The 13,210-nt window shown below is 39.0% G+C and overlaps 1 non-coding gene across 1 annotated transcript; it reads right to left on the bottom strand.

The window, feature by feature from the left end:
- Positions 1-12,874: 12,874 nt before the first annotated feature.
- On the bottom strand, positions 12,875-12,946 carry TRNAE-UUC (transfer RNA glutamic acid (anticodon UUC)). Its single transcript has one exon. It is a non-coding gene; the product is annotated as a tRNA-Glu (tRNA).
- Positions 12,947-13,210: the final 264 nt, after the last annotated feature.

The raw sequence follows: 13,210 nt of genomic DNA, 5'->3' as shown, positions 1-13,210 counted from the left end.
TATTATACACTAAGGATTCTCAAATCCATGTCTCCAGCCAAGAGCTCTTTTCTAAACTTCAAATTCATATTCCACAAGTGCCTGCTGAAGAAGTCTACTCGAATGTCTCACACCTACTCAAATTCAATATGTTCAAAGTTGAATTTACCATCTTCTCCCCAAACCCTCTTTTCCCCCTGTGATCAATGGCACTACCATGGTTACTCAAACCACAAACCTGAACCTTGATTCTTCTCTCTCTCTTTTGTCCACAGTACCCAATTAATAATCATTTTTTAAATAATTATATCTCCAAAAGTCTTTTAAATTCATCTACTTTTCTCCATCCCAGCTAACACTACTCTACTTCAGGTCACCATCATTCAGTCTGGATTACAGCAATCTTAACTGTCTCCAGAGAGAGTCCAACCCAGATGTCTTATTCTTTCACTCCCTTCCCTGCTTCTGACCATTCAATGTTTTCCAGTTGCTTTCAGATAAATCCATATTTCCTTCCTTGCAAGGTTCTACATGACTTAGACCCATCTTACCTGTTCAGTTTCATCTCTTATGAATTCTCATCTCATATACTCATCTCCAGCTATAATAGAGACTCTATTTCCAGCTCTTAAGTTGTATTGTGTGTATCTCTATGCCCCTCTGTCAGCTTGAATCTTCCCTAGCACAGCACTTACGCTACTATTTTGCCAATACCTGTTCACTGCTCTGTGTTTCCCACTAGAATATGCAGCTGCATAAGAGCAAGAACCATATCGGTCTTGATTTCCCCAGCACCAAGTATGATACATAATGGACATTTGATAAATAGTTGTTGAATGAATGAATAAATTAACTTCAATTTATGGAGTCAGAACCTAATGTAAAGCTGATAGATTTCCAGTTCAAGGCCCAAATAATGCATGCGTTCATCATCTCCTCAGAAAAAAAAAATTATCTCAGAATAAAAGGATATCCTCTACCCACCTTTGTTTTTGATCTAGCAGGCATGGATTGTGGGTATAACTGTTTAAGCATGGAAAAACTTATTTAAAAAATGCATGTAGGCTCAAAGGAAACTGTTAATTTTGAGTGATCAACTGGCAAATTTACTGCAGATAAATTCAAACTGCCTCTTCCTTCCCCTTGATTCAGGCCAAAGGGATTTTGTGCATTTCTTTCTGAACTGGCTGTGCCTGAGGAGAATATTTCTCTATCAGAATAAGGCAGACTGTCTCTCCCCAAGGTGCCCTATGTTTCTACCATTTCTTCAAAATCCCAGTTCTTTCAGGGAAGCTTCTCTAATCTTTGGTCAACATTAAGATATAGATCTCTAAAGACAAGTCACTTTTGGTTCAGAGGTGGGCCTTCCAACAGTCGAGGAACATCTTTAGGCAGTCATCCAGGTAGGATGAGAGAATGCATTTTCACCTGTCTTGAAAGGTATAGAACCAATTCCTCCTAAAATCAGTTGAGCATAGATTTTTATTTCTGTTTTCCCTTCAAACTTTTAACTTTACCAGGGGATTTATAGATGTAGCTTTTGCCAACTAAATTAATTAATTAATTAAAAAGTATTACTGAGGAGACGGGGAAGATGGCGGAAGAGTAAGACACGGAGATCACCTTCCTCCCCACAGAAACACCAGAAACACATCTACACGTGGAAAAACTCCTACAGAACACTTATTGAACGCTGGCAGAAGACCTCAGACGTCCCAAAAGGCAAGAAACTCCCCATGTACCTGGGTAGGGCAAAAGAAACAAGAATAAACAGAGACAAAAGAAGAGGGCCGGGACCTGCACTAGTGGGAGGGAGCTGTAAAGGAGGAAAGGTTTCCACACACTAGAAACCCCTCCGTGGGCGGAGACTGTGGGTGGCAGAGGGGGAAAGCTTCAAAGCCGTGGAGGATAGCGCAGCAACAGTGGTGCAGAGAGCAAAGCAGAGAGATTCCCGCACATAGGATTGGTGCCGACCAGCACTCACCAGCCCGAGAGGCTTGTCTGCTCACCCGCCACGGTGGGCGGGGCTGGGAGCTGAGGCTCGGGCTTCGGTCACAGCACAGGGAGAGGACTGGGGTTGGCGGCATGAACACAGCCTGCAGGGGGTTTAGTGCACCACGGCTAGCCGGGAGGGAGTCCGGGAAAAAGTCTGGACCTGCCGAAGAGGCAAGAGACTTTTTCTTCCCTCTTTGTTTCCTGGTGCGTGAGGAGAGGGGATTAAGAGCACTGCTTAAAGGAGCTCCAGAGATGGGGGCGAGCCGCAGCTAACACCGCGAACCCCAGAGACGGGCATAAGATGCTAAGGCTGCTGCTGCCGCTACCAAGAAACCTGTGTGAGAGCACAGGTCACTATCCACACCTCCCTTCTGGGGAGCCTGTGCAGCCCGCCACTGCCAGGGTCCTGGGATCCAGGGACAACTTCCTCGGGAGAATGCATGGCTTGCCTCAGGCTGCAGCAACATCCTGGCAGCCTTTACCGCTGCAGGGTCACCCTGCACTCCGTACCCCACCCTCCGCCCCCGCCTGAGTGAGCCAGAGCCCCCAAATCAGCTGCTCCTTTAACTGCGTCCTCTCTGAGCGAAGAACAGACACCCTCGGGCAACCTACACCCAGAGGCGGGGCCAGATACAAAGCTGAACCCGGGGAGCTGTGCAAACAAAGAAGAGAAAGGGAAATCTCTCCCAGCAGCATCAGGAGCAGCTGATTAAATCTCCACAATCAACTTGATGTACGCTGCATCTGTAGAATACATGAATGGACAACGAATCATCCCAAATTGAGGAGGTGGACTTTGAGAGAAAGATTTAATATTTTTTCCCCTTTCCCCCTTTTTGTGAGTGTGTATGTGTATGCTTCTGATTGAGATTTTTGTTTGTATAGCTTTGCTTTCACCATTTGTCCTAGGGTTCTATCCTTCCATTTTTCTGTTTGTTTTTTGTTCATTTGCTGGTTTTGTTTATTCTAAAAAATTTTTTTTTCTTAATAATTTTTTTATTTTAATAGCTTTATTTTATTTTATCTTTCTTTATTTTACCCTCTATCTTTCTTTCTTTATTTATTTCTACTTTTTCTCCCTTTTATTCTGAGCCATGTGGATGAAAGGATCTTGTTGCTGCAGCCAGGAGTCAGTGCTGTGCATCTGAGGTGGGAGAGCCAACTTCAGGACACTGATCCACAGGAGACCTCCCAGATCCACATAATATTAAACGGCGAAAATATCACAGAGATCTCCATCTCAACAGCAGAACCCAGCATTACTCAAAGACCAGCAAGCTACAGTGCTGGACACCCTATGACAAAAAACTAGCAAGACAAAAACACAACTCCACCCATTAGCCAGGAGACTGCGTAAAATCATAATAAGTCCACAGACAACCCAAAACACACCACCAGACATGGACCTGCCCACCAGAAAGACAAGATCCAGCCTCATCTACAAGAACACAGGCACTAGTCCCCTCCACCAGGAAGCATACACAACCCACTGAACCAACATTAGCCACTGGGGACAGACACCAAAAACAACGGGAATTATGAACCTGCAGCCTGCAGAAAGGAGACCCCAAACACAGTAGGATAAGCAAAATGAGAAGACAGAAAAACACACAGCAGATGAAGGAGCAAGATAAACACCCACCAGACCAAACAAATGAAGAGGAAATAGGCAGTCTACCTGAAAAAGAGTTCAGGATAATGAGAGTAAAGATGATCCAAAATTTTGGAAATAGAATAGAGAAAATGCAAGAAACATTTAACAAGAACCTAGAAGAACTAAAGATGAAACAAGCAATGAAGAACAACACAATAAATGAAATTAAAAATACTCTAGATGGGATCAATAGCAGAATAACTGAGGTAGAAGAATGGAGGAGTGACCTGTAAGATAAAATAGTGGAAATAACAACTGAAGAGCAGAATAAAGATAAAAGAATGAAAAGAACTGCGGACAGTCTCAGAGACCTCTGGGACAATATTAAACGCACCAACATTCAACTTATAGGGGTTCCAGAAGAAGAAGAGAAAAACAAAGGGACTGAGAAAATATTTGAAGTGATTACAGTTGAAAACTTCCCTAATACGGAAAAGAATATACTTAACCAAGTCCAAGAAGCACAGAGAGTCCCATACAGGATAAATCCAAGGAGAAACAAGCCAAAACACATATTAATCAAACTATCAAAAATGAAATACAAAGAAAGCATATTAAAAGCAGCAAGTGAAAAACAACAAATAACACACAAGGGAATCCCCGTAAGGTTAACAGCTGAACTTTCAGTAGAAACTCTGCAAGCAAGAAGGGACTGGCAGGACATATTTAAAGTGATGAAGGAAAAAAACCTACAACCAAGATTACTCTACACAGCAAGGATCACATTCAGATTTGATGGAGAAATTAAAACCTTAACGGACAAGCAAAACCTGAGAGAGGTCAGCACCACCAAACCAACTTTACAACAAATCCTAAAGGAACTTCTCTAGGCAAGAAACACAAGAGAAGGAAAAGACCTACAATAACAAACACAAAACAATTAAGAAAATGGAAATAGGAACATACATATTGATTATTACCTTAAATGTAAATGGATTAAATGCTCGCACCAAAAGACACAGACTCGCTGAATGGATACAAAAACAAGATCCAGGGGCTTCCCTGGTGGTGCAGTGGTTGAGAGTCAGCCTGCTGATGCAGGGAACACTGGACCATGCCCCCGTCCAGGAAGATACCACATGCCAAAGAGTGGCTAGGCCCGTGAGCCATGGTCAGTAAGCCTGTGCGTCTGGAGCCTGTGCTCCACAATGGGAGAGGCCACAACAGTGAGAGGCCTGTGTACCTCAAAAAAAGCAAAAAAAGAAAACAAGATCCATATATATGCTATCTACAAGAGACTCATGTCAGACCTAGAGACACATACAGACTGAAAGTAAGGGGATGGAAAAAGATATTCTAGGAAAATGGAAAGCAAAAGAAAGCTGGAGTAGCAATTCTCATATCAGAAAAATACACTTTAAAATAAAGACTATTAGAAGAGTAAATGAAGGACACTACATAATGATCAAGGGATTGATCGAAGAAGAAGATATAATGATTGTAAATATTTATGCACCCAATATAGGAGCACATCATTCATAAGGCAAATACTAACAGCTATAAAAGGGGAAATCGACAGTAACACATTCATATTCGGGGACTTTAACACCCCAGTTTCACCAATGGATAGATCATCCAAAATGAAAATAAATAAGGAAACACAAGCATTAAATGATACATTAAAGATGATGGACTTAACTGATATTTATAGGACATTCAATCCAAAAACAACAGAATACACATTTTTCTCAAGTGCTCATGGAACATTCCCCAGAATCGATCATACCTTGGGTTACAAATCAAGCCTTGGTAAATTTAAGAAAATTGAAATTGGATCAAGTATCTTTTCTGACAACAACGCTATGAGAATAGATATCAATTACAGGGAAAGATCTGTAAAAAATACAAACACATGGAGCCTAAATAATAGACTACTTAATAACGAAGTGATCACTGAAGAAATCAAAGAGGAAATCAAAAAACACCTAGAAACAAATGACAATGGAAACATGACGACTCAAAATCTATGGGATGCAGCAAAAGCAGTTCTAAGAGGGAAGTTTATAGCAATACAATCCTACTTTAAGCAATAGGAAACATCTCGAATAAACAACCTAACCTTGCACCTAAAGCAATTAGAGAAAGAAGACCAAAAAACCCCCAAAGTTAGCAGAAGGAAAGAAATCATAAACATCAGATCAGAAATAAATGAAAAATAAATGAAGGAAACAATAGCAAAGATCAACAACACGAAAAGCTGGTTCTTTGAGAAGATAAACAAAATTGATAAACCATTAGCCAGACTCATCAAGAAAAAAGGGGAGAAGAATCAAATCAACAGAATTAGAAATGAAAAAGGAGAAGTAACAACTGACACTGCAGAAATACAAAAGATCATGTGAGATTACTACAAGCAACTCTATGCCAATAAAATGGACAACCTGGAAGAAATGGACAAATTCTTAGAAATGCACAACCTGCCAAGACCGAATCAGGATGAAATAGAAAATATGAACAGACCAATCACAAGTACTGAAATTGAAACTGTGATTAAAAATCTTCCAACAAACAAAAGCCCAGGACCAAATGGCTTCGCAGGCGAATTCTATCAAACATTTAGAGCAGAGCTAAAACCTATCCTCAAACTCCTCCAAAATATAGCAGAGGGAGGAACACTCCCAAACTCATTCTATGAGGCCACCATCAACCTGATACTGAAACCAGACAAGGAGGTCACAAAGAAAGAAAACTACAGCCCAATATCCCTGATGAACATAGATGCAAATATCTTCAACAAAATACTACCAAACAGAATCCAACAGCTCATTAAAAGGATCATACACTATGACCATGTGGGGTTTATTCCAGGAATGCAAGGATTCTTCAGTATACACAAATCAATCAATATGATATACCATATTAACAAATTGATGGAGAAACACAATATTATCATCTCAATAGATGCAGAGAAATCTTTTGACAAAATTCAACACCCATTTATGATAAAAACCTTGAGAAAGTAGTCATAGAGGGAACTTTCCTCAACATAATAAAGGCCATATATGACAAACCCACAGCTAACATCATCCTCAATGGTGAAAAACTGAAAGCATTTCCACTAAAATCAGGAACAAGACAATGTTGCCCACTCTCACCACTCTTATTCAACATAGCTTTGGAAGTTTTAGCCACAGCAATCAGAATAGAAAAGGAAAGAAAATTAATCCAAATTGGAAAAGAAGAAATAAAGCAGTCACTGTTTGCAGATGACATGATACTATACACAGAAAATCCTAAATATGCTACCAGAAAACTACTGGAGCTAATCAGTGAATTTGGCAAAGTAGCAGGATACAAAATTAATGTACAGAAATCTCTGGCATTCCTACACACTAATGATGAAAAATCTGAAAGTGTAATCATGAAAACACTCCCATTTACCATTGCAAAAAAAGAATAAAATATCTAGTAATAAACTTACCTAGGGAGACAAAAGAACTGTATGCAGACAAGTATAAGACACTGATGAAAGAAACTAACAGTGATACAAGTAGATGGAGAGATATACCATGTTCTTGGATTGGAAGAATCAACATTCTGAAAATGACTCTACTACCCAAAGCAATCTATATAATCAATGCAATCCCTATCAAACTACCACTTGCTTTTTTCACAGAACTAGAACAAAAAATTTCACAATTTGTATGAAAACACCAAATACCCTGAATAGCCAAAGCAATCTTGAGAATGAAAAATGGGGATGGAGGAATCAGGCTCCCTGACTTCTGGCTATACTACAAAGTTATAGTAATCAAGACAGTATGGTACTGGCACAAAAACAGAAATATAGATCGATGGAACAGGATAGAAAGCCCAGAGATAAACCCACCCACATATGGACACCTTATCTTTGATAAAGGAGGCAGGAATGTACAGTGGAGAAAGGACAGCCTCTTCAATAAGTGGTGCTGAGAAAACTGCACAGGGACATGTAAAAGTATGAGATTAGAACATTCCCTAACATCATACACAAAAATAAGCTCAAAATGGATTAAAGACCTAAATGTAAGGTTAGAAACTATCAAACTCTTAGAGGAAAGCATAGGCAGAACACTCTATGTCATAAATCACAGCAAGATCCTTTTTGACCCACCTCCTAGAGTAATGGAAATAAAAACAAAAATAAACAAATGGGACCTAATGAAACTTCAAAGCTTTTGCACAGCAAAGGAAACCATAAGCAAGACCAAAAGACAAACCTCAAATTGGGAGAAAATATTGCAAATGAAGCAACTGACAAAGGATTAATCTCCAAAATTTACAAGCAGCTCATGCAGCTTAATAACAAAAAAAACAAACAACCCAAACCAAAAATGGGCTAAAGACCTAAATAGACATTTCTCCAAAGAAGATATACAGATTGCCAACAAACTCATGAAAGAATGCTCAACATCATTTATCATTAGAGAAATGCAAATCAAAACTACAATGAGATATCATCTCACACTGGTCAGAATGGCCATCATCAAAAAATCTGGAAACCATAAATGCTGGAGAGGGTGTGGAGAAAAGGGAACACTCTTGCACTGCTGGTGGGAATGTGAATTGGTACAGCCACTATGGAGAACAGTATGGTGGTTCCTTAAAAAACTACAAATAGAACTACCATATGACCCAGCAATCCCACTAATTGGTATATACCCTGAGAAAACCATAATTCCAAGAGTCATGTACCAAAATGTTCATTGCAGCTCTATTTACAATAGCCAGGTGATGGAAACAAACTAAGTGTCCATCATCGGATGAATGGATAAAGAAGATGTGGCACATATATACAATGGAATATTACTCAGCCATAAAAAATAGAAATTGAGTTATTTGTAGTGAGATGGAGGGACCTAGAGTCTCTCATACAGAGTGAAGTAAGTCAGAAAGAGAAAGACAAATACCGTATGCTAATACATATATATGGAATCTAAGAAAAAAAATGTCATGAAGAACCTATGGGTAAGATCGGGTAAAGACACAGACCTACTAGAGGTTGGACTTGAGGATTTGGGAAGGGGGAAGGGTAAGCTGTGACAAAGTGAAAGAGTGGCATGGACATATATACACTACCAAACGTAAAATAGATAGCTAGTGGGAAGCAGCCGCATAGCACAGGGAGATCAGCTCGGTGCTTTGTGACCACCTGGATGGGTGGGATAGGGAGAGTGGGAGGGAGGGAGATGCAAGAGGGAGGAGATATGGGAACATATGTATATTTATAACTGATTCACTTTGTTATAAAGCAGAAACTAACACAGCATTGTAAAGCAATTATACTCCAATAAAGATGTTAAAAAAAAAAAGTATTACTGAAAATCATGAATACAGAGCACCAAGTCCTTTTTTTTAGTATATAACTTTGGACAAATCACTTAACCTCTTTTAATCTCAGTTTATTCATATGTAAAATGGAGAAAAAATATGTACTTTAAAAGATTGTGAAAATAAATGAAACATGGATGCACCTGGAACATAGTAGATGCTGAATAGTTCATCATTACGACTATCATCATCACCCAGGCATATATATCAGAAATCTTATAATTGTTTTTAATGCTTCTGCCTTCCTTATTCTACATACCATAGCAACCTCCAAGTCCTGCTGACTTCATCTTCAAAATGGCTCTCTGATACATCTCTTCCTCTGTTTCCACCGTTACAATCTATTTTCAGCTCCTCATCCTTTCTTTATGTTGCAACAGCCTCCAAAATGTTTTGATTCCCCTCTAATGTTACCAAAGCCATTTTCGTAAAATACATATCTAATAAAGCTACCCCTCTGCTTAAAATCCCTTTAGTGGCTTCTCATTTGCAGCTAACTCAGACTCAAATTCCTTAAGTTGATCTTTAATTTCTCCATATTCTGGCCCTGTCTCAAGTTTCGAATTTCATCTTTTAGCCTGCATTTCCTTCAGCCACAGAGTAACTCAGCTGTCAAGCATGCCTCTGTTCCTTTATTCAAAGGACATAGTAAGAGCTCAATGCTTAATTCAGACAAGCAGGCAGTCTGAACCACAAAACTGAATTTTACAAGTCATTAAATACAAACTTCCTGAAACTCAGTAGACTGCGGTATAAAAAAAATGATATTTTAAATCTTTTTGTTAGGCTTTTCCCCACAATTTTGAGTGCTCCTTTCCCTATTTTCCATTTTCTCCACTCAGAGCTTATGTAAATTTCATATCTACAAAGCCAGAACAAAGGTTGCTCCTCTGTAAAGCTTTCCTAAATCTCTCAGAAAAATTAATCAACCCAAAAGGTCTAATTAATACTTTCATTGTGGGCTTCTTCAAGTATGCTTCATATTATAGTTCAATGTATGTTGCCTCTTAGAGTGTGAACTCCTTAAGGCAGGGACCACATGAAGCCCAAACAGAATTCTAGAGTTTACCTGTTTATATAACTAATAGGAATAACCCCACCCCCCAAACACATACCCAGGGTATATATGAATGAATTAATTTGCATAAGAACACTTGTTGTTTGATTGAGAGAGAATTGGAGAAGTATTTGTGCAGGAGAGTTGCAGGAAAAGAAGTCAGAGGACTTTAGTGTTACATCAGGATTGGAAAAGGTCCCTGAACAAATCCTGTATGGAGTTTGGCTAAGGATTTTCTACTTTCCAGACCAGATGATATACTCTCACTTGATCTCTGCTAAGCCTTTGTAATGACTTCTGTATTCATAGTCATATGGCAGTCCCAAATAGGTAGCTTATGAGTTTGAAGGCTGGATTGAATGAAACAATCAGTTTTTCTATTTTCTCTGTATCATCCCATCACAGAAAATCCCAACCTACTCTAAGCAAGCCATCAAGATTCAGCTTGAGAAAACAATAAGGTTCCTGAGTCATTGTGTCTTTCCATTTTGGTCTAGTAATATTCCATTTCTTTGTCTCCTTGTGGCATTGGTTATAAACTGGGCTACTAGTCTCAGAGACTAGACTGAGAACAATAGAGGCTGAAGAGCTAGCCCTGCTGTGTCACTATGAGTCAATAGCTGGGAAATGAAGAAGCAGTTCACTGGAAAATAGAGAAGGTTTTTCTGTGTATTGAACTCTAAGAAGATCATCTCTCAGAGCTAAATCTTTGGGTGCTTTCCAAAGTGTAAATAAAGCTCAGGCCAGTGTAGGGGAGCTCCTCAGCAAGGTCTCCAGACATAAATGGCTACCTAATGAAGGTCAGGTGCTGGGTAGTCAGTGAGTGGAATCAGTTATCTGGAAGGGTCAAAACCAAGTGGCCAGTCCAGAGCTAACATGAAGCAGGGGAGGTCAGAAGGAGGTCACTAAACTGCCATGAAGGGCCAAGGTAGGCCAGAGAAAGGGATCTCAGGGCAGGTTGTTGCAGGGTCAGCACTGACCAAAAGAAGTTTATGACCTGGACCCTGCTTTCATGCTTGAGGCTTCTATTCTTTCTTCAGAAAAGTATGAGAAATAAGGTTTACTCCTTCAGGGTGCCCTCTTTAACTAAATCTCTTATCCCAGATGCCAGAGTGGACTGGGCTTTCATAGGCCATACATAGCAAAAGGTATTGGTTGCTTTAAAACAGCCTTGGTGTTTCAGATACCAGTTTTTCACCTCTTCTATTAGAAACAGAGTTTTATGTTTTATGGTCTCTGCTGAGAGAAAAATTTCTCTGTGTTTTGAATATGTGTTTTACATGAATTTCTCTTCAAAAAGCTGAAAATTATTTCTAAACGTCACATTGAACAAGTTGCTGAATAACACACTTTCTTTTTATTTTCATTCTTTGTTGGGCTAAAGGAAGTGTTCATAATGATATTAAGATTCTATGATTTATATATAAATAGGCTTAACCTAAATGAAACTTGGGATCTGGCACTCTGGCATAGAAAGATGATGTGTGACCCCATATATGAGGTTAATGTTGCCTGACTCTTGTGTTCAAGGGAATGTCAATTATCAGCGGCAGTTTGTTGAGGAATATGGTAGGGGAACTTCAGCTGGTAGAGGAGTGCATGTAAACATGTGAACAATATATACTTGATAAACTTAAAGGAAAGGAAGACAGTAGAAGAGAAAGAAATAAATTTACAAAAAATAGGTAAATAAAAAGTAAGGGAATAATAAAGAAGTGAAAGGTAAAAGGAAAGAATAGGTAACTCTACCTACCTGTGCATGGCTTGGCTTTGTGATTAGCTGGGACCACCTGTTCTCTGGGTAACAAATTTGGATGGCTAAGGCCCATCTAGAAATCAGAGTACCTGAGAGAGTACCATGGGACCATACAACTTTTCCCTCAACTGGTCAGGAATGTCACTGAGAGTAGAAACTACCACACATTAGACATATAGATCTAGAGATGAGTATTCTTACACCTAGTACTCACAGAAAATTCTGGAGGGTTTTCTATGACCAGGTGTCATCCTGGAAACCAAAGCACCATGAAATGTGACAGAGGAGCTTCTGACACTGCCTTCATTATACAAGATGCATCTTTTTGCTCCTTTCAGTTTTATTGAGCTATAATTGAGATACAGTACTATATAAGTTTAAGGTGCATAGCATAATGACCTGATGTATATATTGTGAAATGATTACCATGATAAGTATAACTAATGTCCATCATCTCATACAGATTTAAAAAGATAAAAAAATGCTTTTTCCTTGTGATGAGAATTTTTATTATTTACTTTATCAAAAACTTTCAAATATACCATATAGCAAAGTTAACTATGGTCATTATGTTGTACATTACATCCCCAATACTTATTTATCTTATGACTGAAAGTTTGTACTTCTTATTCTTTTGACCATCTTTATCTAATTCCCTCATTCTCCACCTCCATCTCCGGTAACCAAATGTCTGATTACTTCTTCTATGAGTTTGGTGGGGTTTTTTTTTGGGGGGGGAGGGTGTTTGTTTTTAAGATTTTACATTTAAGTAAGATCATACAGTATTTGTCTTTCTCTGTGTGACATATTTCATTTAGCATAATGTCCTCAAGATTCATCCATGTTGGCACAAATGGCAGAATTTCCTTCTTTTTATGACTAAGTAGGATTCCACTATATATATATATCATGTTTCCTTTATTCATACATCTGTTGATGGACACTTAAGTTGTTTCCATATCTTGGCTATTGGAAATAATACTGCAATGAACATGGGAGTGTAGATATTTCTTGGATAGTCATTTGGTTTCCTTCAGATATATATCCAAAAGTTGAACCACTGGATCATATGGTAGCTCTATTTATAATTATTTTTTTGGCCATGCAGCTTGTAGGATCTTACTTCCCTGACCAGGGATCGAACCTGGGCCTGGGCAGTGAAAGTGCCAAGTCCTAACCACTGGACCACCAAGGAATTTTCTATAATTTTTTGAGGAACTTCTATGCTGTTTTCCATGTGTCTATACCAATTTAGAATCCCAGTAACAGTGCACAAGGATTCCCTTGTCTCCACATTCTCACCAGCATTTGTTATCTCTTGTCGTTTTGATGATAGCCATTCTAACAGCTGTGAGGTGATATCTCATTATGGTTTCAAGTTGTATTTCCCTAATGATCAGGGATACTGAGAACCTTTTCATGTAACTCTTTTCTATTTGTGTATCATCTTTGGAAAAAG

This window comes from Orcinus orca, chromosome X, assembly GCF_937001465.1.
Source record: "Orcinus orca chromosome X, mOrcOrc1.1, whole genome shotgun sequence".
NCBI classification, from domain to species: Eukaryota; Metazoa; Chordata; class Mammalia; order Artiodactyla; family Delphinidae; genus Orcinus; species Orcinus orca.
This window is presented reverse-complemented; position numbering and strand designations above follow the sequence as displayed.